The sequence below is a fragment of the Myotis daubentonii genome, chromosome 16 (genome assembly GCF_963259705.1).
Source record: "Myotis daubentonii chromosome 16, mMyoDau2.1, whole genome shotgun sequence".
NCBI lineage: Eukaryota > Metazoa > Chordata > Mammalia > Chiroptera > Vespertilionidae > Myotis > Myotis daubentonii.
The window spans coordinates 52,247,798-52,268,987 of record NC_081855.1 but is presented as its reverse complement, the minus strand read 5'-3'; the positions used below and the strand labels follow the sequence as shown (position 1 = coordinate 52,268,987).

Below are 21,190 nucleotides of genomic sequence, written 5' to 3'. Positions count from 1 at the left end.
GAGCATAACCCTCTATATGTCAAAGATGGCTTTTCCCTCTGCAAATCTGCATCTCATCGGATACAACTCAATGTAGCTAAAAGCTTCTTTACACAGAAATACCTTCTCTTACTGTGAATCACAAGGCGCTGTGCATAATGAGGGCTCCATCCGTAACATCAATGGGCAGAGAGTTCAAGAGAGAAATATCCGTGAACTCCCTACTGACTACTGAACAGAGGCAACTTGTGGAAAGGCCATATTGGGTTAATGGCGGTTGGTTACCTGGGACTTTTAAAATGACTTCTATGAATTATAGAAATCCACTTCAGGAATTTAACCCTCAATAAACAGTATTCACAAGGAAGAATCACATTCTTTACATCTTTGAGACCTGCTATTGGGAGGTCAGTGAGAAAGGTCAAATGACTAATTAATGAACTATAGACTTAAATGACTTTACTATCATTGAAACCTAGGGTTATGGAGCCTTAGATCTAGAAAAGAAATTGGAGCCTATTGATTACTCTTCTTTGTTGTAGCTTCTCGGAGGCATTATGGGTGGGTGAGGTAAGAAAATGAGGATTTTGTAGTGAAACAAAAGTAGAACTTTACAATTCCATGTCCTCAGGATGTTTCTAGACTTTCTCATGAGGCTCATGGACTATAGTCCATAAAATAGAAACTAGGGTTAGCTGTGTCCTTTTTGACGTCCCTAAATTAATGTAGTATTAATCTACCTTCTTCCAGTGGAGGAAGAAAAAACTGAGAGGCCATCAAGAAACACACAAGTACCCAACGAGTCTTCCTAATGAGATTTTCCGACTTGGTCCATACTACTGGCAAAAGTCACCATTTTCTTTCCTTAACAAATGAGACAGGAGTGCAAGGACACATGACTACAAGAAGCAGAGTATAGATGGATGGTAGTGGAGGGGACTGGGTCTTTATATTATCCTCCAATACCACATTTATAGAATCAGGACAATAGGGTCACTTTTTCCTGTTATTTTTTGTTGTTGTTTTGTTTGTTTGTTTGTGTGTGTGTGTGTGTGTGTGTGTGTGTGTGTGTGTGTGTGTGTGTAAAACCTAAAAACATGTTGCTTCTTTGAAGTAAGGTCGAAAGAAACTCTGCCTGGGGTCCAACCATTCTATTTTTGACTTTGCCATTTTGAAAGATCACTAAGGATAGGCTTGCACATGCACACACACAAAATCCATTACTGCTGTTCAATGTGTCCATCAACGTAATATATATCAGGCTTTGGTTCCAGCTTCACAGGTGGCTCTGTCTTCTTTGATCCTTGAAGTGAGTCTTCTTTGGATGTTCCTTTGCTAGAAAAAAATGTCAAGATCATGTTCATTGAGAACAGACTGGTACCGGGGAGGGTGTTGACAACACACCTGGAGATTCATGTATTTTTCTGGAGGGTTGGATGTGTGTTTGGAGAGAGCTGGTCTTTGCAATTTCATCCCCACCAGAGAAGGGCTTAGATGTTGAGCTCGACTATAATTACTACCTTCAAAGGAATGCATAATTGTCCTGGGATATTGGTGACTGTGTGACTATATTTGGGAGATGCCTGAATTGCACCTGTTGGGAAGCTGGCTCTCCTGGTGTGATGCTAGGGAAGCACCTTCCATCCTCAGTGTGAGGCCTTCCCTCGCTTTGTGCCCCTTTGCCACAACATTTGGGCTGGGAAGGTGTCAGGCCCCAGGTGAGAGGCCTGCTTCAGCCATGGATATACCTCAGTAGACATCCAAGGGATTGCTTAGAGAAAGGTGATTTAATTGAAGATACATTGTTCTTGGCAGACACATCCAACAGTCTACTGGGGGAGACGATGGAGGATTCTAAATATATCTCCATCATTCCTTCCACCACACAGTCTTGTTTGTGAGAGTTTGGGTGATAGGGAGGCTTGGCCAAGAAGACACCTCATGGGTGGAGTGATACTACCTAACCACACCTCTGGTATGCTGAGACACCCCAAGCAGAATGTGTGTGGAGAAGGCAGGCAGGGGAACCACACCCTGAGTCAGCCTCCCTGCCTGCTGAGAGAAAATAAGGAGGGGCCTCTAGAAATCAATCCTGCTTTCCCAGAGCCTGCCGCTGCCATCTTGGAACTTAATACAGAGGGTGAGGAATGCACGTGGGAATGTGGTCCTGGGAGTTAGAACCTTTATTCTCCTCAGATACTTCTCTGAAAATAGCTCAGGTAACTCAAGAGCTCGTGGGGCCTTGAACGCAGTGGCATGTGCGACTTGGGCAAGAAAGTGCTGGCTGTTTCTATGAGGATCCCATTAATGGCTCTGTAACTGAGAGATGTTTCCCAAGGATTCTCTCTTCCTCTCTCTTTGACTCTCTTTTCAGATCTGAGTTGAGATAATTTGACAGAAGAGCACTCGTTTTGCTCTTTATCTCATGGAGGTCAGGCTAAGAGGTCACATTTTCAGCACATGTATTAGGTGCTGGCTACATTGGTTCAGACTTCGCAAGCAATTTATTTTGATTTTCTCCATGTGGCAGATGAGGAAATTGATACTCAGAGGGATTGGGAGAGTTGACCAGGATCACACAGTTAATGAGAGTCTGTGTTTGTCAAAGTAATCTAGGTTATGCCTCGGTAATCAGGAACCCTCAAAGCCTAACAAGTAGCCCTCAAATCCCATGGCTTAAAAAAACACACAGAAGTTTGTTTCTCATATATATTACAGGCCCATGCAGTCACACAGAGACCCAGTCGGAGGGAGGCTGCACCAACTTAAAATCTCATGGTCTGGGAACATGACAGTGAAGAGCCTGCGGGAGCAGTTATATTCTGGAAATGACAACCATCACTTTTACTCACAGCTCATTGGCCAAAAGTAGTCACATGGCCCTGCCTAAAGGCCAGCTGATGAGCTGGTACTCGGCCCCACACCTTGATGAAGGGGTGCACCAAAATGGTTGACTAACAGAAGTTACTAACAGAAGGTAGACTTTGAGCTCTTAACCACAATGTGCTACTGCCTTTCAGAAGAATGATTTAATGCTGGACAAGAGGATTGAAGTGGCTGTGTGGACCTTTGTTATTCATTCCTCCCCTTTCCATCTTTATCTTACCATGCCTGTCGCTGGATCCCAAAGAGGCTCAGTTAGGATCTCCTCCCAGAGGTCCTTCTGGCCTCTACCAGGCTCCTGGCCTGTTCCAGACCAACACTCCATGCTCTGTGGCCCATGCTTAACCTCTGGGACTCGTGATCAGCACCCACACAGCTGGGAATCACTGACTCATAGGCTGAGTCACTGCTTGCATCTTTTGTGCCTGGAAACGAGATTTGTAGGACAGAGTGTATCTGCCTCCTACACTCCTGGCGGGCTCCCGTGGCTCTGTGCATTCCTGCTGCAGAGCCGTACGGAGCCTATCTGGGAGATCTAAGAGAAGTGCTGAGCAAATGTCACTATCGACAGCTGGCAGAGCACAGTCGGCTCAGGCCTGGAAGTCTCAGATATGGACATCTTGGCAGAAATCTCCATCAGGTTTCTGGATGTGGGGCTTGGGAAATGTGTCCATTACCCCGTCCCTTTACAGTTCATGGACTAATGGACTCATTAATTTTGTCAACTTATCCTCCAGGTAAGATACAGTTTCAATCAGCCCAGGAGTGACCAGCGAGGGAGGCTAAGAAGAGGCCACATGTAGAAGCTCTTCGCAAACACTGCTTTGGATAGAACTCTCTTCCTTACAGGTCAAGTAGAGGGGAAAAAAAAATCACATCACACCCATGGGAGACAAATAGTCAAACTCAAAGAAAACAGAATGTTATCTTGAAAAATAAAAGAATAAAAAAAAGCATACTTCTGAAAATTATCCTCTCTAGGAAGTAGCAGAATTAAAACAAACAAAACCACCTCATTATTCCTCAATCTTTTCATTTTAACTTGCCTCCACTTTTTTGTTGTTGTTGTTTTTAATCCTCACCCAAGGACATACCTAGAGAGAAGAAGGGGGTGGAAGAAAAAGAGGAGAGAGAGAGAGAGAGAGAGAGAGAGAGAGAGAGAGAGAGAGAGAGAGAGAGAGAGAGAGAGAGAGAGACTGGGGATCGAACCCACAACCTACACAACCTAGGTACATGCCCTAACCAGTAATCAAACCGGCAGCCCTTTGGTGCATGGGATGATGCTCCAACCAACTGAGCCACGCCCGCTGGACAACTTGTCTCCTCTTGACTTTCTCCTTTGTCTCATAGATGCCAAGTCATTTTTGCAACCTTTGAGTAGGACAGAGTCAATGAACACAGAACATAAAAGATACTGAAGAGAAATAGGACAACTGAAATGACACAGACCTGGTCAGAAATAACGTCTGTTTTGGAGATGGTAAAAAATAAAATGACACTGTAGAAAATGGAATTAGTGACATGGAACAGACTTAAAACCCAGTGTGCAGAAAGAAGGTTAAAGAGTGAGAAAAGCCAAGAGGAAAAGAGAGAACAAAGACCCAATAAAAGAATGATGGGTGCTTTTTATAGAAGGAAATCAAAGATCCGTTCATTAATGATTATTGATGTAAAAATCCCACATGGAAATGCTAGTAAATTATGCTCTTATAGCATCAATCCCCAGTTAATAAATTTCAAAATTCTCAATTCAAAGAAGAAATTAAAAAAAATTGAGACCAGTGATGATAAATACTAAACAAAATTATTAAAAAGATATAAAATAAGACTTGGATATTCTCGGTCAGAAGATCAGAAGATATAGAGATATAAATTCTTCCTATGTTATGATTTAAATACTTTCAATAAAAATCCTAATAGCATATATTCAAGGGGCCCTTGAAAATGTAAATCTAACATTTGTCTGGAAGCAGAAATGGTGTAAGTAGCCAAGGCATTTTTAAAAGAGCTATTATAATAGATTGTAATCAAAACAGCATGGTGGTGGTAGAACTGATAGGGAGAGAATGTACAGAGAAGATGTCTCAGCATTATTTAATGATTCTTCCTTGTCTCATTTTAAATGCCATATTTAATCACAAACTTGCTCTTCTATATATACCCAAGTCTATTTTTGGGATAAGTGGTTAACTATTTGAAATAAAGTTGGCATCCTTTCCCCAAGCATACACCACAATATAAAGACCAAGAAAGTACTAAATAGTCAATTGCCCAAAAAGAAGCCAAAATAAAATATAGATGGATCTATCTCTGATGTCAAGATTGGTTTACTTTGTCTATGTGCAATGAGATGGGGGAAATTTTATTCACCACAATTCCACTTATGAATGGAACTCATTTGTTGGAGAATGTTCATGAGGTAGAAAGGGAGGCAATACAGAAGGCAGAGCGATCAACATTGCTCTGTGGGAGACAAGAAGAATTTCCTTGACATTCCCGCACGTAAGGGAGAGGGTGACAAAAAGAAAAGCAAAAGGAAGGCATTATGGCATGTGTGGAGGGAAGTGGAAGGAGCATCTAGAGGGACAAGATGTTGAACTGTTACTATCTACCAGATTGGAGTCTGGGTGTGTTCCCAGTGTCTCCATAGGTCAGGAGGTGACCATTCAGTATGTGGATTCCACGAATACAAAAGCCATAAGAAAATCTCAAAGAGGAGCGATTGGTGGATTTCTTAATTTAAGATTAAAAAAATTTTTAACATCAGGAGTCTGCAAACTACAACCCATGGGCAACATCCACCACACCCATTATCTATTGATGTATTATCTATTATTGCTTTCTGGCTACCACATCGCGCTGAGTAGTTGCGATACAGAACATATGGCCCACAAAGTCTAAAATATTTACTATCTGGCCCTTTACAGAAAACGCTGCAAATCTCAGCTACACATAAAAAAAAAAAATCACAATGAAAAGGCAAACAACAAACTCAGAACAAAATAAAACACTTGCCACATGTATACCAAAGCAAATAATACCCTAAGTATGTGAAGGGCCTTCCAAATTTATTGAGAAACTCCCAGTTGGCCTTAGGTAGAGGGTTTGAATAGACAATTCATTGAAGAAAAATACAAGTGTATCAATGTATGAACAAATGGAAGTTCAGACTCATGAGTGAACAACCGCAAAATGAACCTCAATCCTGGAAAGTGTCTGGAGAAAGGATGTCATGATAGGGACAGCTTAAGACAGTGTTGGCTGGGGGGTCTGCTCTAAAGCGGTTTGGCAATATTCATGAGTACCGTCAAGAACACACAAAGGTTACACCCTTGGATCCAGAAATTCCACTTCTGAGAAGCTATCTTGAGAAACTATTTGCAGATATAATTATGGAATGATAAGAATACCCTGAAGTAATAATATCTCCGGCTCCACTTCTTACTAGCTGGGATGACTTTGTGTGAGTCACTAAACCTCATTAAGCCTCAGTTTCCTCATCTGTAAAATGGGAATTTAAAATGGTACCCAACCATAGGGTTGTTGTAAATGGAACAGTACATATACATTTTTATGTAGAACACCTGTTACATGTATCAAGTCCCAATTAGTTTTTAAAAGTGAAATAATAGGGAAATAGTTAAATAAATACAGGTATGTCCTTATAAAGAATATCAGTCATTAAATTAATGATTTATAGCAATCAATGATATAGAAAAATTCATTGTCAAAATAAGAGCACAAAATTAAATATACAATGTTATTTCAATGACACTGAAATATGGAAAATCCATAAGCACATATACGAAAGGACTGAAAATAAATATATCAGATATTAAAAATAGACTCAGTGGCAGGAATAGGGTTAATGTTATTACTTGCTTTTTCTTTAAAAAAAATTATTCTATGCCAAAACCGGTTTGGCTCAGTGGATGGAGCGTCGGCCTGCAGACTGAAGGGTCCCGGGTTCGATTCCGGTCAGGGGCATGTACCTGGGTTGCGGACATATCCCCAGTAGGAGATGTGCAGGAGACAGCTGATCGATGTTTCTCTCTCATCGATGTTTCTGGCTCTCTATCTCTCTCCCTTCCTCTCTGTAAAAAATCAATAAAATATATTTTTTAAAAAATTATTCTAAATATTATTTTTTTCACAATTAACCAACAAACCTTTTCTAATGTAAATTAGAATAAGTAGGGAATAGAAGATTACAGATGTTGAGGCAAGAAAAAAAATCCAAGTGCATATTGACCCTTTTCACTAGGAAAGAGTTGGTGGACGAAGGGAAGTCAGGGAGTAATTTCTAATTGTCTAATTTCAGGCCAGTCTCCCAGGTTTAAGGCTCACCTAAGGAGTGGAAAACCTGAGGGGTGAGGGTCTGTGTTGGTCATAATTCTCTCAGGTTACAAACTTCTCTTCCTCTATTTCAGACACCAGTGATCCCTAGCCTGCTTCTACTTTATCTCTACCAAAGTCTGATTATTCCTGCAGGGTCATCCCAGGTACGTTCTCCTATCTCCTCCTGTGTTTCCTCACCCTGCTTCCTCACCCAAGCACACCTTGAGCCTCATGCGTTCTCCACTTGGGCTCACCAACCTCCTCCTCAGCCATCATTAGGACACAACTTGCCAAATCAACTTAGAATGAGGCTTCAGTCGACTAAACAGCCCGCTATGCTCTCCCCACGGATTCCCATTGAAATGTGACTATAAATTATTTTACTTACACTTAGAATTACAGGGAATCTCCTGTAATTTAGTAGCTCAGTTCACAATCACAGAAGTCTGATCATACCCCCCTCCCCCCAACTTAAAATTAGCCTCCTAAGCCTGGCCTAGGAGGCCTTAGTGATCTGGGCCTCGCTGATCTCTTAGGGCTTCTCCTGGCCTCCAAGCTCACCAGGCCTCTGTACTTTTGTTACTTCTACTTGAAATATTCATCCCCTTCCCTCTCATTTCCTACGATACCGCCTTAGAAGGCCTTTTCTGCTCCAACTTATCCAAATAGCTTCTCAATTATCCTCTATCACATCACCCAATTTTTCCATGAACACTCACTATGTTAGTATTATTGTTATTTCCATGTTTGTTTCCCGTCTTCTCCCATCAGAATGTTAAGTTCTTAAGGAAGAGGCTCCGGCTGTCATTTGTCTTGTGCCCGAGGAGCCAGCCCAGTGCAGCACTTACAAGTCCACAGACTGTCTAATAATAGTCATTAGACAGTTGTCTAATTGACATGGTAATTAATTGTTCACATAGACATGTTAACAGATAGCATTGAAAAATAAGACACAGTTAATAATACATCAAAAAACATTGTTCTAGGTACTGCTGCAATGCCACTCATGGTCTCGGATAAAAAAGACATCACCCTAATACTGAAAATGGGAAGAACAGGACATAGAGGCGCCTGAGAACTCCAATAGGCCATAGAGATCATTTGAACCTGCCCTTGCCATCTCGCAGGGGTGAAACCACCTGAGAAGGGTGCACAGGTGGCTGAGCAGAGCCAGACCATGACCCAAGATCATGGCAGGTCTTGCCTGAAGAACCCACACCAACTCCAGGACCTTCAGGAAGTCCTTCCCAGCGCCCTGTTTGCTGCTTCTGGTGGTTCTGGGAGAGCTCAGAGTCCATCATCTGCTGGGTGGAAAGAATGTGCTACAGGTGGTTCGCCTGCTCCGCAGATGGGTGTAGGCACCAAGGAGAGTCCTCTCTGCCCTGTAAGGTGGGTGAGCACAGCAGCAGGGAATGCCTGCTCGGGGCCCGGCCTGAGGATTTGGCTTTCTGCCTCCTAGGTTGGTTTCACCTCGGCCAAGAAACCAGTTATCAGATGGGAGCAGCATTCCGTCATCCCAGCCTTGTGTCACGAGAGAGGCCTAGAGGTAAAAGTCTTTGGGACATATTTCCCTGATTAAACCATCCTGGCCTCCTCCTGACATGTAAGTGTGGAGGGAAGGAATGCATTATAGGAACCCAGCGCACTTACCTTTTCAGAACATGATGTTGGGCCCGAACACTAGTGACACCTCGGCAAACAAATATTCTCAATGAAGAGCTTCCCAAGTGCCATCCGTGTGACATGGAGGGTCACGGAAGCCGCAAAGAGCTGCATTATTTATAAGCTGAAGATCAGACCCAGGTTGTGTCACTGCTGCTGGGGACAGAGTAAAAGCAAGTGGGCTTCAGAAGATCAGAAGGAAATACAGGTCAATGGAGACTGTGGAATCTCTAATCCCCACTGTAGATTTTTAAACCATAATAGTTTCTGCCATTTTGAGAACTATGTAATTATGGTCATTTTTGAAGGCAGAAGGCTAGGCCCCAATTAGAACAATATGGATATTATAGCTTAATCTGATGTAGACAAGAAGGACTGAGGCAAGGAAATTAGTATTTACTGATTGGCTATGATGTCCATTTTTTAATCATTGACCCATTTAATCTTCCAAACCACACAATGATGTTGCTATTACTATCTTCCCTTTCCAAAGGAGGAAGACGGGGCTCAGGGAGCCTAAGGGAACCTAGAGTCAGGAAGAGGTAGACAAGCGAAGTGACTCAGGGCATTGAACTCCTTCTTATGTTATGCTGAGAATGAGGACAATGCTAATCAGTTTAGTTATGTTATAAAGTTGAATATTTTCTCAAAAGGATTGAAATCAAGGAGGCATTCTCTGCTTTACAGCTTATCTGCCAAGCACCAGTGCCCTTCCATGGTTCTGACTCCGAGACTGCTGGTACAGCCTTCCAAAGAAAGAACCTGGAATCTTCTGCACCTCCAGGCCCACCTTTGCTGGCCTTTTCCTGTGAGTCTCACAGGTGGGACCAGGATCACTGGCAGCCTCTCCTGACTATCAAAATCAGCATCACATCAGGGTGACCTGTGCCCACAGGGAGGTGGAGGTATCTTGGCATGAAGAGTTTGTGCAGGTCCAACCCAGCTGTCCTGTTTGACGTCGGGGGTCCCAGCCTCCTTCGGAGCCCTGGGCTTTGTGGTTTCTCTTATTATTGGTGACTTGTTGAAGCTGCATTTTGCCAATGCATGTGAGTCACGAGGCCACTTGCCATACGCAGTCCTTACCCTGTCTGTGTGCTCCACAGCTGAGCCCTGGAACCTGGACCTGGCCTCAGGGGGCAGCCGCCATTAAAGAAGACGGAGAGAAGCAGAGAGGGCCCACACACTTCTTTACCAAGACAGTGGGCTGCTCTCTTGTTGCAGGCTTTCTTTTTTCATTACATTTAATCATTGGCTAGTTAATGAATAGTAAAGTGGGGGAGGGGAGGAGGAGGAGAGAGAGAGAGAGAGAGAGAGAGAGAGAGAGAGAGAGAGAGAGAGAGAGAGAGAGAGAGAAAGAGAGAATATGAATGTAAGAATGTCTGGCAAATGGTAGAGTCCCTCTTCCCTGCTTTGAGTGGAGGAAACTCCATTTCCAGTTTCTTGGGAAGATTTCTTTAAATTGATCTCCAATATGGGCCCTTCATATCAGAGAGAAGGAGGCAGTCTTGGAACCATGTGTATCCTCACATACAGCCCATGAGGATCCTAGGGCCATCGCCATGCCTAGCCTCACGTAGCACAGAGGAGAACACCATTTCCCAAGTACCCTTTGTCTCCAGGGCAGCTTTGTTGACAGAGCCCTGCTCTCCGAGGAATTTGCTAACCAGGGAAGCTGCATTTATTTAAGCTCCCCCCTGAAGGCCTACCTGGCATGCAGTGCTGTCTAGCACGGAGCAGGCCCTGAAAATAGCACGTGACAGTTGAATGAACGGGTCCAGGAATAATGCGTCACTGGACATCACCCACACAGAAAAGCCAGGACAAGGTGGAAACAGAGTTGAGGTGTACAGCATAGTGATTCTGGATGGAGACCGATGGTCTTAGCCCTTCCAGCCACGCGGGGTTGTGTTACAGCCCTGCTCGCCTGGCCTGGCTGCCAGGACTCTGAGGGGGAATTGGTCAGTCTCCACAGGAAGGAGATGACCATGCAGGTTGGACCCACGTGGGACCTGCGGCTGCCAGAGCCTCTCCCCTTCTACAACCTTTGGAGACTCATTAAACACGCGCTCAGCGCCCCTCACAACTGCCCTGCCCTTCCCTCCTCGGGCCTCTCCCTGGGTCAGCCCTGCTCCTGGCGGGGAGGAAGGAACCTCCTCTGAGTCAGGCCTGAGGAGTAGCTGTTGCTTCACCCTGGCCCCCAAGGGCTTGGAGAGCTGACCTGCTTTGTCCACAGGAAACTGTCCGGCTCAGGCCAGAGCATGGAGTTTGATGTGAATAAGCAGGGGGGAAAAGTGTCTTCATTTTTTTCTTCTTCAGATTGGATTTAATTGAAAACAACCACTCAACCCAACACTTTCCTTTCGGGTCCAGCGCCAGCTTCTGAGTCAGAGGAGGGACCTGAGGCTGGCACCCCAAGTCCAGAGAGGGTGGCCATGGCCCAAGGGCTCGGGAACACAGGTCTTTGAAAGGATGTGGGGCTCAGAGCAGCCAACTGCTCAGGCTTCCTGCATCCACCATGGGACTGAAAGGGGACAGAGTGGGGCCAACCCTGGTCTGGGCGGGGGTCAGAGGAGGGAGGCCCAAGGCTCTCCTGCCCCAGCGGCACCCACCAGTTGAGTGAGGGTGCTTCCCTTCCAAGCTCTACAGAGTCTCTGAAGAGGAGCAGGCTGTTGCAGACGCGCCAGGAAGGCAGCACTGGAAGAGGCTCCTGGCACCGGATAGGGAGCGGGCTGGGGCTGGGGCTCCCTCCCTCTGGCTCACTGGGAAGCCAATGCCACTCTGACATCATGGATGAAAGTCAGGTCTGGCTTTCAAACATTGGGGCTGCTCCTCCCAGCTCAGCCTGGCCAGCTGGACCCTCCCAAAACGGGATCTCTTTTGTCAGCTGCCTTTTATAGAACTATAAAACCAGAAGTTCAAGTAAGAAGCCTTAGACCAGTCACCAGAAGAGTCAGGCTTTGCCTCTTCTGCTCACCTGCCTTCTCTCTCCTCACTGCAGCGGCTTCCACTACTGGCAGAGCCCAGTTGTTGCCTTCCATCTCAGCCCTTTGTAGACCCCACAACACCCAGAGGCACATGAACCTGCCCAGGAGGGGGGAACCTGTACATGTGCTTTGGAATTAGGGGAAAGGAAAGGGAAGAGGGGCAGTTAGGCTGCCATTACTTGGGAGAAAGAAAGACACTTCTGTAAGGCAGTAAAAGAACACATACAGAATTGGAAAACGTAAAAGAAGCAACCCGGGAGCACAGTCCATGAGAACGAGACCTTTGCCAAATAACTGTGACCTTTGCTGCTTCAAATTCCTTCTTCAATCAGTGGCATCCTTTGGCCAAAGAATAAAGGAATAGGGTGGTGGGCCACCAGATGACCTATGGTTAGCTGAGCTTGGAAGGGAGGAGATATTAGACATTTGGACCTTGAGAAAGGGGTTGAATTCCCTTCTCCTTATGTCAAGAATGGGCCATAGTAGTTTCTAAATTAATTACAGTGGCAGAAAGAAGCAAATGGATGAAATCAGTTATTTTTGACTTAAAGAAATTGGATCAGTATCAACTGTGATTCTTGGGAGAATGAGACGACTTCTACAGTTTAGGAAGTGCCATCTATACTCCAAGCACATGAGGAATAAACCAAAACCAAAGGAACTCACCCCAAGGTCCAAGATGGTGGCTGAGTTAGCACAGCCACACCTGTGGGACCATCTCGTCTTCCTTCAGCTTAAAGGATTAACATGAAGTGGAAGGAAAGGTGTTAGTAAAACCATTCTTTGCTCAAATTAAATAACTTATCTTGACTTGATAAGAGATTTTTTTTCAAGGTGTAACACATGGGAACTTTCTTCTCTTGGCCTTGAGTTATTTGCATATACCTTCAGCATTAACATTCCTGTGGGTCTCACAGATCATATCTGGCTGTTATATAACTGGCATTATAAGATTGGGAAGGATCTTGATGATAATACCTAGGTCAAAGTCTTTAATTTATGAATGAGAGAGGTTAAACGACATGCTTTGTATACGCCTACATTTATTCATCCAAGATTATTATTACTATCGCTCTTTTTGTTCTTGCTGTTATTATTTAGCACCTACACATGGTAAACATTGTTCTGCACACTGGTGAGTCATTGGTGAACAAAAGGGGGAATATAATCTTGTTTTGTGAAGCTTACAGACCAGTTGGAGAAACTGACATTAAACAACATGAACAAATGTAAGAATGGTACCTTTTCAGGAAAAATGATGAAGAAAACAGTGAAAGAGGTGACAGTGCCTGAGATGCAATAGCCAGGAAAGACCTCTCTAAGCAGGTGACCTCTGTAGTGAGCTCTCTATGATGGGACAGAGCCAACACGAGAAGCTTGGAGACAAGTGTTTTTGAGGCCATGGGATGGCAAGGGCCTAGGCCCCCAGGCTGGAACGATCCAGGTGTTCTTTTGAGGCAGAGATAGAATAGTGTAGCTGAAGTATAATGAGTAGAATGATCATGGACCAGAGCAGGATAAAATGCACTGCCCACCACCCTGCTTACAGTTGTCCCTATGGAAGACCCATAAAGCTTTGTGTGGTCCAGGAATGAATGTGTTCTTTGTGAGACCATCCCTCCCCTGTTGTAACTAATCTTGTTCTACAAACTCTTGCAGGGAACAAGCCCAAGGAGAAAGCTGGTTCCCCACCCAAGACACCATCAAGACTCCTCCCCTCACGCACGCCATTGCAGTTTACCACCAAAAATTTACCAGCCTGCCAGAACATCAATGGCCACTCCGACCATCACATCCTGTTACGGACTGGGTTGGTTTCCCCCACAACTCCCCTCTCCCCCAATCAAAAAGATTCGGTGAAGTCCTAATTTACAGTAGCTCAGAATGTGGCCTTATTTGGAAATAGGGTATTTGAAGATTTAATCAAGCGAAGATGAGGTCATTAGGTGGGCACTAATCCAATATGACTAGTATCCTAATTAAAAGGAGAAATTAAAACACAGGGAAAGTCCCTCAAAATCCTTCCACTGGGATCTATAACTCAGTCTCTAGTTATCAAAATGCCCCATAACCTTATGCTTTTCTATGGATGTTCTCTGTGAATGCCTGCTACAGCGGAATCCAGCCTTCCCTCCAGGTCATGGTTTCCCTTTCAGCTTTCTAGCAGTGGCTCTTTTTTCTTCCCAGGGACACCAGGTCTAGAGAAGGGTTGTGTGTCTTACTTGCTCCACATTCTGTCATCCAGACCATGTCTCCATCCTCTAGCCTCTCCACCCCCAGCTTCTTGGATGCCCATAGCATTAGACTTCCTTCCAAGTCTCATTTTTAAGGATCCCACTCTCCAACCACTACCTGCCATCTTCCAGATAATTCACTGACTCTTCCGTTGGCACCATTCCTTAAACCATTTCATGCCCTTCATTTTCTTCTTTCCATCATTATAATCACTGCCTTATATAAACTCTCAGCTTCCATCTCTTCCTCCAGCCTACTGACTTGGAAATCTCCTACCCAGCTTCAACCCAGCTCCCCACCGACTCTGCACCTACACCAGAAGATCTGAATACAACTGGAGAAAAACATAAAGCGGAGCTGTCTGTCTGGTCACGTGCATTTTTTACCACAAACCTCACTAGGGACCTCAGCATTGCCTGGCAATCCTACTACCTTCTTCTGGTCAATTCACAATCCCATTCTCCAAGGCCATTATTTCACAGCTTTTCTCCCCTTACAGCCACCTCCTCACTCTCAGTTGATGACCTCATATTTATTCACTGAGAAAACAGAAGTAGGCAGAAGAGAACGCCCTCATCCACCTAAAATGAGTCACCTGTCACCTCCTTCAGTACCCATATATCCTGCCTTCCCTGCAGACTGTAGCCATCGGGGACCTACTCTGTTGCTGGTCCACCATCTCCCATCCTGTCTTGCCTACTTAAAGACTGCTCCTCAATCATGTCCCCTTCCCTCAATATCATCTCTTCTCTCTGTGTCTCATTCTCATCAGTCTCTAAGTGCACTGGAATATCTCCCCTTTCCTGAAGGCTTCTTCTAGCCATCAATTTAAAAAATATATATATTTTTTATTGATTTCAGAGAGGAAGGGAGAGGGAGAGAAAGATAGAAACACAAATGATGAGAGAAAATCTTCTATCCACTGCCTCTTGTACACCCCCTTCTGGGGATTGAGCCTGCCATCCGGGCAAGTGCCCTGACCAGAATCAAACCATGACCACCTGGTTCATAAGTCGATGCTCAACCACTGAGCCTACCTATCACTTGACTTTCTTTTTGCCATAGACCAAAACGCCTTGAAATTGTGACCTATATTCGGCCTCCACTTCTTCACCTTATGAGCTCTTCTCAATCCTTCCTTACCAGGCTTTTGCCTACTGTTACATGTTCTGGTCTCAGCCGTTGGCCATATTAAAAGACTAATTTTCAATCCTTACCTGGAGATCATAGCAACATGTAGAATAGCAATCTTTCTTCACTTGGCTTTTATTTAAAAACCATTTTATTGATTTTTACACAGAGAAAGGGAGAAGGATAGAGAGTTAGAAACATCAATGAGAGAGAAATATCAATCAGCTGCCTCCTGCACACCCCCTACTGGGGATGTGCCCTCAACCAAGGTACATGCCCTTGACCGGAATCGAACCTGGGACCCTTCAGTCTGCAGGCCGACACTCTATCCACTGAGCCAAACCGGTTAGGGCTTCACTTGGCTTCTTGTATGTTATACTTTCCTGGTTTTCCTGCTACTCTTTTTCAATCTCCTTCCCTTCATTCCTCCACCTCTCCCCATCCTCTACATACTCTTTTGCACCAGAGATTAGCTCTTGCCCTTCTTCTCTTCTGTATCTACACAGTCTAGCAGATATCAACCAGAATCATGGCTTTAAATATCTATATGTTCATGACTCATTTATCTTTAGACCTAATCTCTCCCCCTGAATTCCAGACATGTATATTCAACTACCTACCAGACCTCTCCACCCCAATATCTAATAGATATGTTAAATACAATATGCCCCAAATGGGAATCTTGACCTTTCTCTACCCTCTCCTCCCCATATATGCTCCTCCCACAGATTTCCCCATCTTAGTGAATGGTGTCACCATTCTCCAGCTCTTCAGGTCCCAAGCAGAGCACTCATCCTTGTACCCTTTCATTGCACAGACAAATTCATCAGTCAACACATCTCACTGCAGTGCATGCCAAAGCTACAAAGAAGAATAAACAGGGTGTGGGGATAGAATGTACCAGAAGGCAGGGAAGGTTGGAGGCATTATTTGTTCATCATGGTCAAAGACAGACTCTGAGAAAGTGACATTAAAGCAAAGATTTTCCTGAAACAGAAAGGCACAAGCTCCTGCAGGATCTGGAAGGAAAGCACTCGAGCTGAGGGCAGAGCAAGTGTGCAGGTCATGAGGTCCGGAACATGGCATGTCTGAGGAGGACAGCAAGTTTTGAGTGCCTGAGCAGACGGAAGAGTGATGACCATCGACAGGGGCCAGACTATGAAGGATCTTGTCAGCCGGGATTGGCCTGATGCTTGTGTTTCATTCTAATTGTTATGGGAAAGTAATAGACAGTTTTCAGCAGGAGACTATCATGATCTGATATATGTTTTATAGATAGTGCTGGTTCCCTGGTGGAAATGAATTGTAAGAGACCAAGAGAAGAACAGTGAGTCCGGATAGGAGCTTATTGCAATATTATAACTTTTTCTATAAAGGGCTGTGCTAAGGGCTGAATGTTTGTGGTCCCCTAATAGCCATACATTGAAACCCTAATCGCCAATGGGATGGTATTGGGAGGTGGGGCCTTTGGGAGGCGATTAGGTCATGAGGGTGAAGCCCTCATGATGGGATTGCTGCCCTTATAAGAAGAGACAGGATCTATCTCTCTCTCTCTCTCTCTCTCTCTCTCTCTCTCTCTCTCTCTCTCTCTCTCTCTCCCTCTGCCAGGTGGGAATATAACACAAAAATGACCATCTGTAAACTAAGAAGAGGTCCTTCACCAAGCACCCATCAATGCTGGCATCCAAATCTTGACCTTCCCAGCATCCCAGCATCCAGAACTGTGAGAAATACATGTCTATGGCATTTTTGTTAGAGCAGCCCGAGCTGAGACAGGCTAGGGAGTAAATCTTTTAGGCTTTGCTGCCATAAGGTCTCTGTCACAACCACTGAATTTGGCTGTTGCAGTGCTAATTCAGTCACAGCCAATCTGTAAATTAGTGCACGTGTCTATGTGCCAAGAACACTTATTAACAGGGCCTGGGCTGGATTTGGCTTGTGGGTCATAGTTTGCAGACTTCTGTTCTAAACCCGAAATGCTGACGGATTGGCCTAGGCCTATCATATGGGCATAGTTTTAGAGGTTACTCTGGACAGTTACTCTTGCTGTTGCTGGATTAAATGTGGGAGCAAAGACACTCCTTTGAGATTCACTTTTTAATTATTCCAGTGTGTCACGCTGCTTCTACAGGTGTTTCTTCATTTTTCTTTTTTTTTTTGTCATTCCTCAGACGATACTAACATTTATATTTCTATGAGAGTAAAATAAGATAGCTATTCATGGAAAAGGAAATACTGATCTCACTTAGTGGGAAATAAGCTAAACTCTACCCAGAGGGCACTGATTTTATGTGGAAGCAAAATATTCTCCTCCAAACTAACCTCCTAACCCCATGATACTCAGCTCACCAATGTGTGTGTGTGTGTGTGTGTGTGTGTGTGTGTGTGTGTGTGTGATGAGTGTGTCCTCTCCAATGGGGAGGAGTCTTTTACCACTGAAGTTGTTTAGAATTGCTAGTACAAGATGCCAATAAAAAGACCAACCATTCAGTGCTTTCCTGATTGCTTTTACATTTTCTACCTTCAATTTACCATGGTATTGCCTGTGTCCAGGGCACACCCACCCACCGCCCCACTCCCGTGGCACATTATTGTCTGATCGGTCCCAAGGAAACAGTGAAGGCCCTGGGCTAATACTTCTGCATGAAAACGATGAGACACAGATACTTTAGTCCTAACTCAACCATACGTTTTATGTGTGATATTGAGAACAACCTCCCATGAAGAAAAAGAAAAAGGAGGAGAAAAAGAGAGTGAAAAAAAAGTCATTTAAGAAATGAATGAGGTGTCACTATATATCTACAATTTCCCCAAGGACAGCAACTGGTGGATACAGAGTATTAAATAGCAATGGGGGCCCTGCTGAGCATAAACTCAATGCACGAGGGAGAGCCGGAGAGGTAACCTGTGTGCCCAGCAACTTTCCACTCCCCCTTCCCTGCGCCGTCCGGGCTGCCATCCCCTGGCTGGGAACACACTGTGCCGGGCTGGGCTGCAGAGCCTTCTCGGTGTAGTAATAAAGTGCACACTTATAATGTTGGGCCGCGTGACAAGAACAACATGGAATAACACTCTACCCACCCACTGAGAAAACCAAGTGTGTCACACTCCTCTGTGTCATGGTTTTAAAAATATCTCCACGGACGGTCCAAGTCTCAGGTTGGGCTGGAGGGGTGTTTAATGCCTGCCTATGCCAGGTGGAAAATGTTTTCATCAGCGTCCCGAGGCCCCGAGTGATGGACGGCGGCTGGGTTGCGTGTGAGCGCTCAGCAGCACGTGTTTAAGAAAAATGGGGGTGGGTGGCTATTTCTTTGCTCATTTTACCCCCTTTTTCTTTCTCTTTTAATTACATGTTCCTGATGAGGAGGTGTGGTCCTTGGCACTGCCACCCAGGCTCCCCTCCACTTCGAACCACACGGAGAGGAGAATTCAGAGGACTTCTCAGCACTTGGCTCCATTCTTGGCATCAACGGAAACATAAACCCAGGGGCCAGCAGAGAGCGAAGGCTTCTGGAGAATGAGGGGTTTAGAAGCCCAGTGAGTGTCTGGAGAGACTGGCTCTTCCCAAGGGTTTATCTCTTGCTCTCTCCTGCCTTGCTCCCTTGCGTAAGAAGAGCACAGCTCGCCTGGCCATTGTGGCTCAGTGTTTGAGGACTGACCTATGAACCAGGAGGTTATGGTTCATTTCCTGGACAGGACACATACCCGGGTTGCAACCTCAATCCCTAATGAGGGGTGTACAGGAGGCAGCTGATCAATGATTCTCTCCATCATTGATGTTTCTCTCTCTCCCTTTCCCTTCCTCTCTGAAATCAATATTAAATCAATCCTATATAATAAAAGCGTAATATGCTAAGTGTCTAACCGATCAGTCAACCATTTGGTCGACCGCTCAACCAGTCGCTATGACGCACACTGACCACCAGGGGGCAGATGCTCTGACTGGTAGGTTAGCTCGCTGCTAGGGTCTGGCCAATCAGGACTGGGTGAGAGGGCCAGGCACGCCCCAGAGCCCTCTAGCGGTCCCTCCCTGGCTGGCTGGCCCCCATCGCCCTGATCAGGACTGGGTGAGATGGCCCTGATCGGCCCCTGATTGATGGCCAAGCTGAGGGACCCCACCCATGCATGATTTTGTGCACCGGGCCTCTAGTATATATATAAAAAAGACAAAGAGCACAGACCAGGCTAAGTCTACTAGAGCACTGGTTCTCAACCTTCTGGCCCTTTAAATACAGTTCCTCATGTTGTGACCCAACCATAAAATTATTTTCGTTGCTACTTCATAACTGTAATGTTGCTACTGTTATGAATCATAATGTAAATATCTGATATGCAGGATGGTCTTAGGCGACCCCTGTGAAAGGGTCATTCGACTGCCAAAGGGGTCGCGACCCACAGGTTGAGAACCGCTGTACTAGAGTTTTGTCACCAAGTGGGGGTTTCAAACAACACGGTGGGCCTTTTAACCCCTGGGGCTTGTTCTTGTTTCCTTTGGAATCTCCAGTGGCTATTAGCAGGCAAGTTGTTGAACCTTCCAGCCTAGGTTCCTGACTTGTGAAAGGGGGTGAGGATAGAATCTACATCTGGAAGGTTGGAGTGATGAGAAAATGATGTGACACAGGCAAGCACTTATGACAGGAGCCAGCACACAGCAAGCACTCAAGAAATTCTGGCTGCGTTTGCAGTGTCAGAGTCTCACAGGTGACAAACATGTGGAAAAAAATCTTTCACTTGAAATCACAGAGGGAAAATTGTGTGAGAGCCCACGTGCTCTGGGCCCCGCCTGCACTCTGCCCGCATCTTCATTCGCTTGGACACGGGCTGGGTCTGCTCCACTGAGCCCCTGGAACTCCTTTATCTCCATGAGGCCTGCAGGCCTTACATGTACTATGTCCTCTGCCTGGAACATTCTACTCCCAGATAAGCCCAGGACTCGCTGCTTCACTCCTTTCTGACATTTGCTCAAATTTAATTTATTAGCGAGAGATCTTGCTCTCTGAACAAACAACAGGGGCACACCTCCTACCCCAGTCAGGTACTGTCCCTCTTCCCTGTGTCATTTTCCTTCTTCTAGGTACCTGCATGTTATATGTTCATGGATTAGTATAGCTATTTTCTATCTCCCCTGCTAACATGTAAGATCTGAGAAAGTAGGGGTTTTGTCTTTTGTTGCTGTTCATTGCAACATTGCTCACACTTAAAATGGTGCCCAAAGTACAGAAGGCATAGACTAACTATCAATTAAACAAACACATCAAACGTATCCATACTTCATAATTCACAAACAAATACAACATATACATATGTCATTAACCCCTTAATGAAGAATAATGAAAGCACTCAGACCATGAAGAATATTCCGGGCCTTAGCCTGACCCTTTGTAACTTTTGACATGAGATAACTTTAAACTTAAATCCAAGAAGTTCATTCACATCAGAATCACTGTGATCTTTCCTCTCCTTGGTATTCTCAGCCCTTGTAATATTATATTTGATTGGCGATATTCTACATACATGTAGGGAAAACATCAAGATTTTTTAAAAAAATTGACCAGATCCTTCTTGTGATTTATTTACATCCCAAGAGTCTTATGACTCGCTGTAATGAGGAAGACTTGACCTGCTCCCTGAGATTTCCTCAATGTCACCTTGTCTGACATGGAAGGAGGCCTCCGCTCTATAACAAGGTCTTTGTACAATGTGCTTTGTGCTGGGGGGAAGAGACAGCTCCCATCCAGGCATTCCCCAAATCACATGCATATACATTCTCCCTGGCTTTTTAGGATTTTGCCATAATGGAACAAATCATGCCAATTCTGAAGTCTTGAAAACTGTCTCAGCGTGAACCTTGACCTATGCACGTTGTCAATTTATTGAGGGACCAGACAAGTGAATGAAGGTAACTGCTTACAGTTCTGAAGACATATATAACTATTATCATGCTGCCCTTTTGTTTCTACTCAGTTTGAAGAGAGCTG

General features: G+C 44.8%; 1 long non-coding RNA gene across 2 annotated transcripts; it reads left to right on the top strand.

Moving 5' to 3' along the window:
* The first annotated feature begins 7,075 nt into the window (after window positions 1–7,075).
* LOC132219035 (uncharacterized) lies at window positions 7,076–19,076 on the top strand. 2 transcript variants are annotated; one of them, XR_009449353.1, is made up of 5 exons: window positions 7,076–7,364; window positions 8,187–8,589; window positions 9,550–9,670; window positions 10,482–13,656; window positions 14,334–19,076. It is a non-coding gene; the product is annotated as an uncharacterized LOC132219035 (long non-coding RNA). The 2 variants fall into 2 exon arrangements; XR_009449354.1 differs by lacking the exons at window positions 8,187–8,589; window positions 9,550–9,670 and having other exon boundaries at window positions 7,076–7,564; window positions 13,506–13,656.
* The last annotated feature ends 2,114 nt before the right edge of the window (window positions 19,077–21,190 follow it).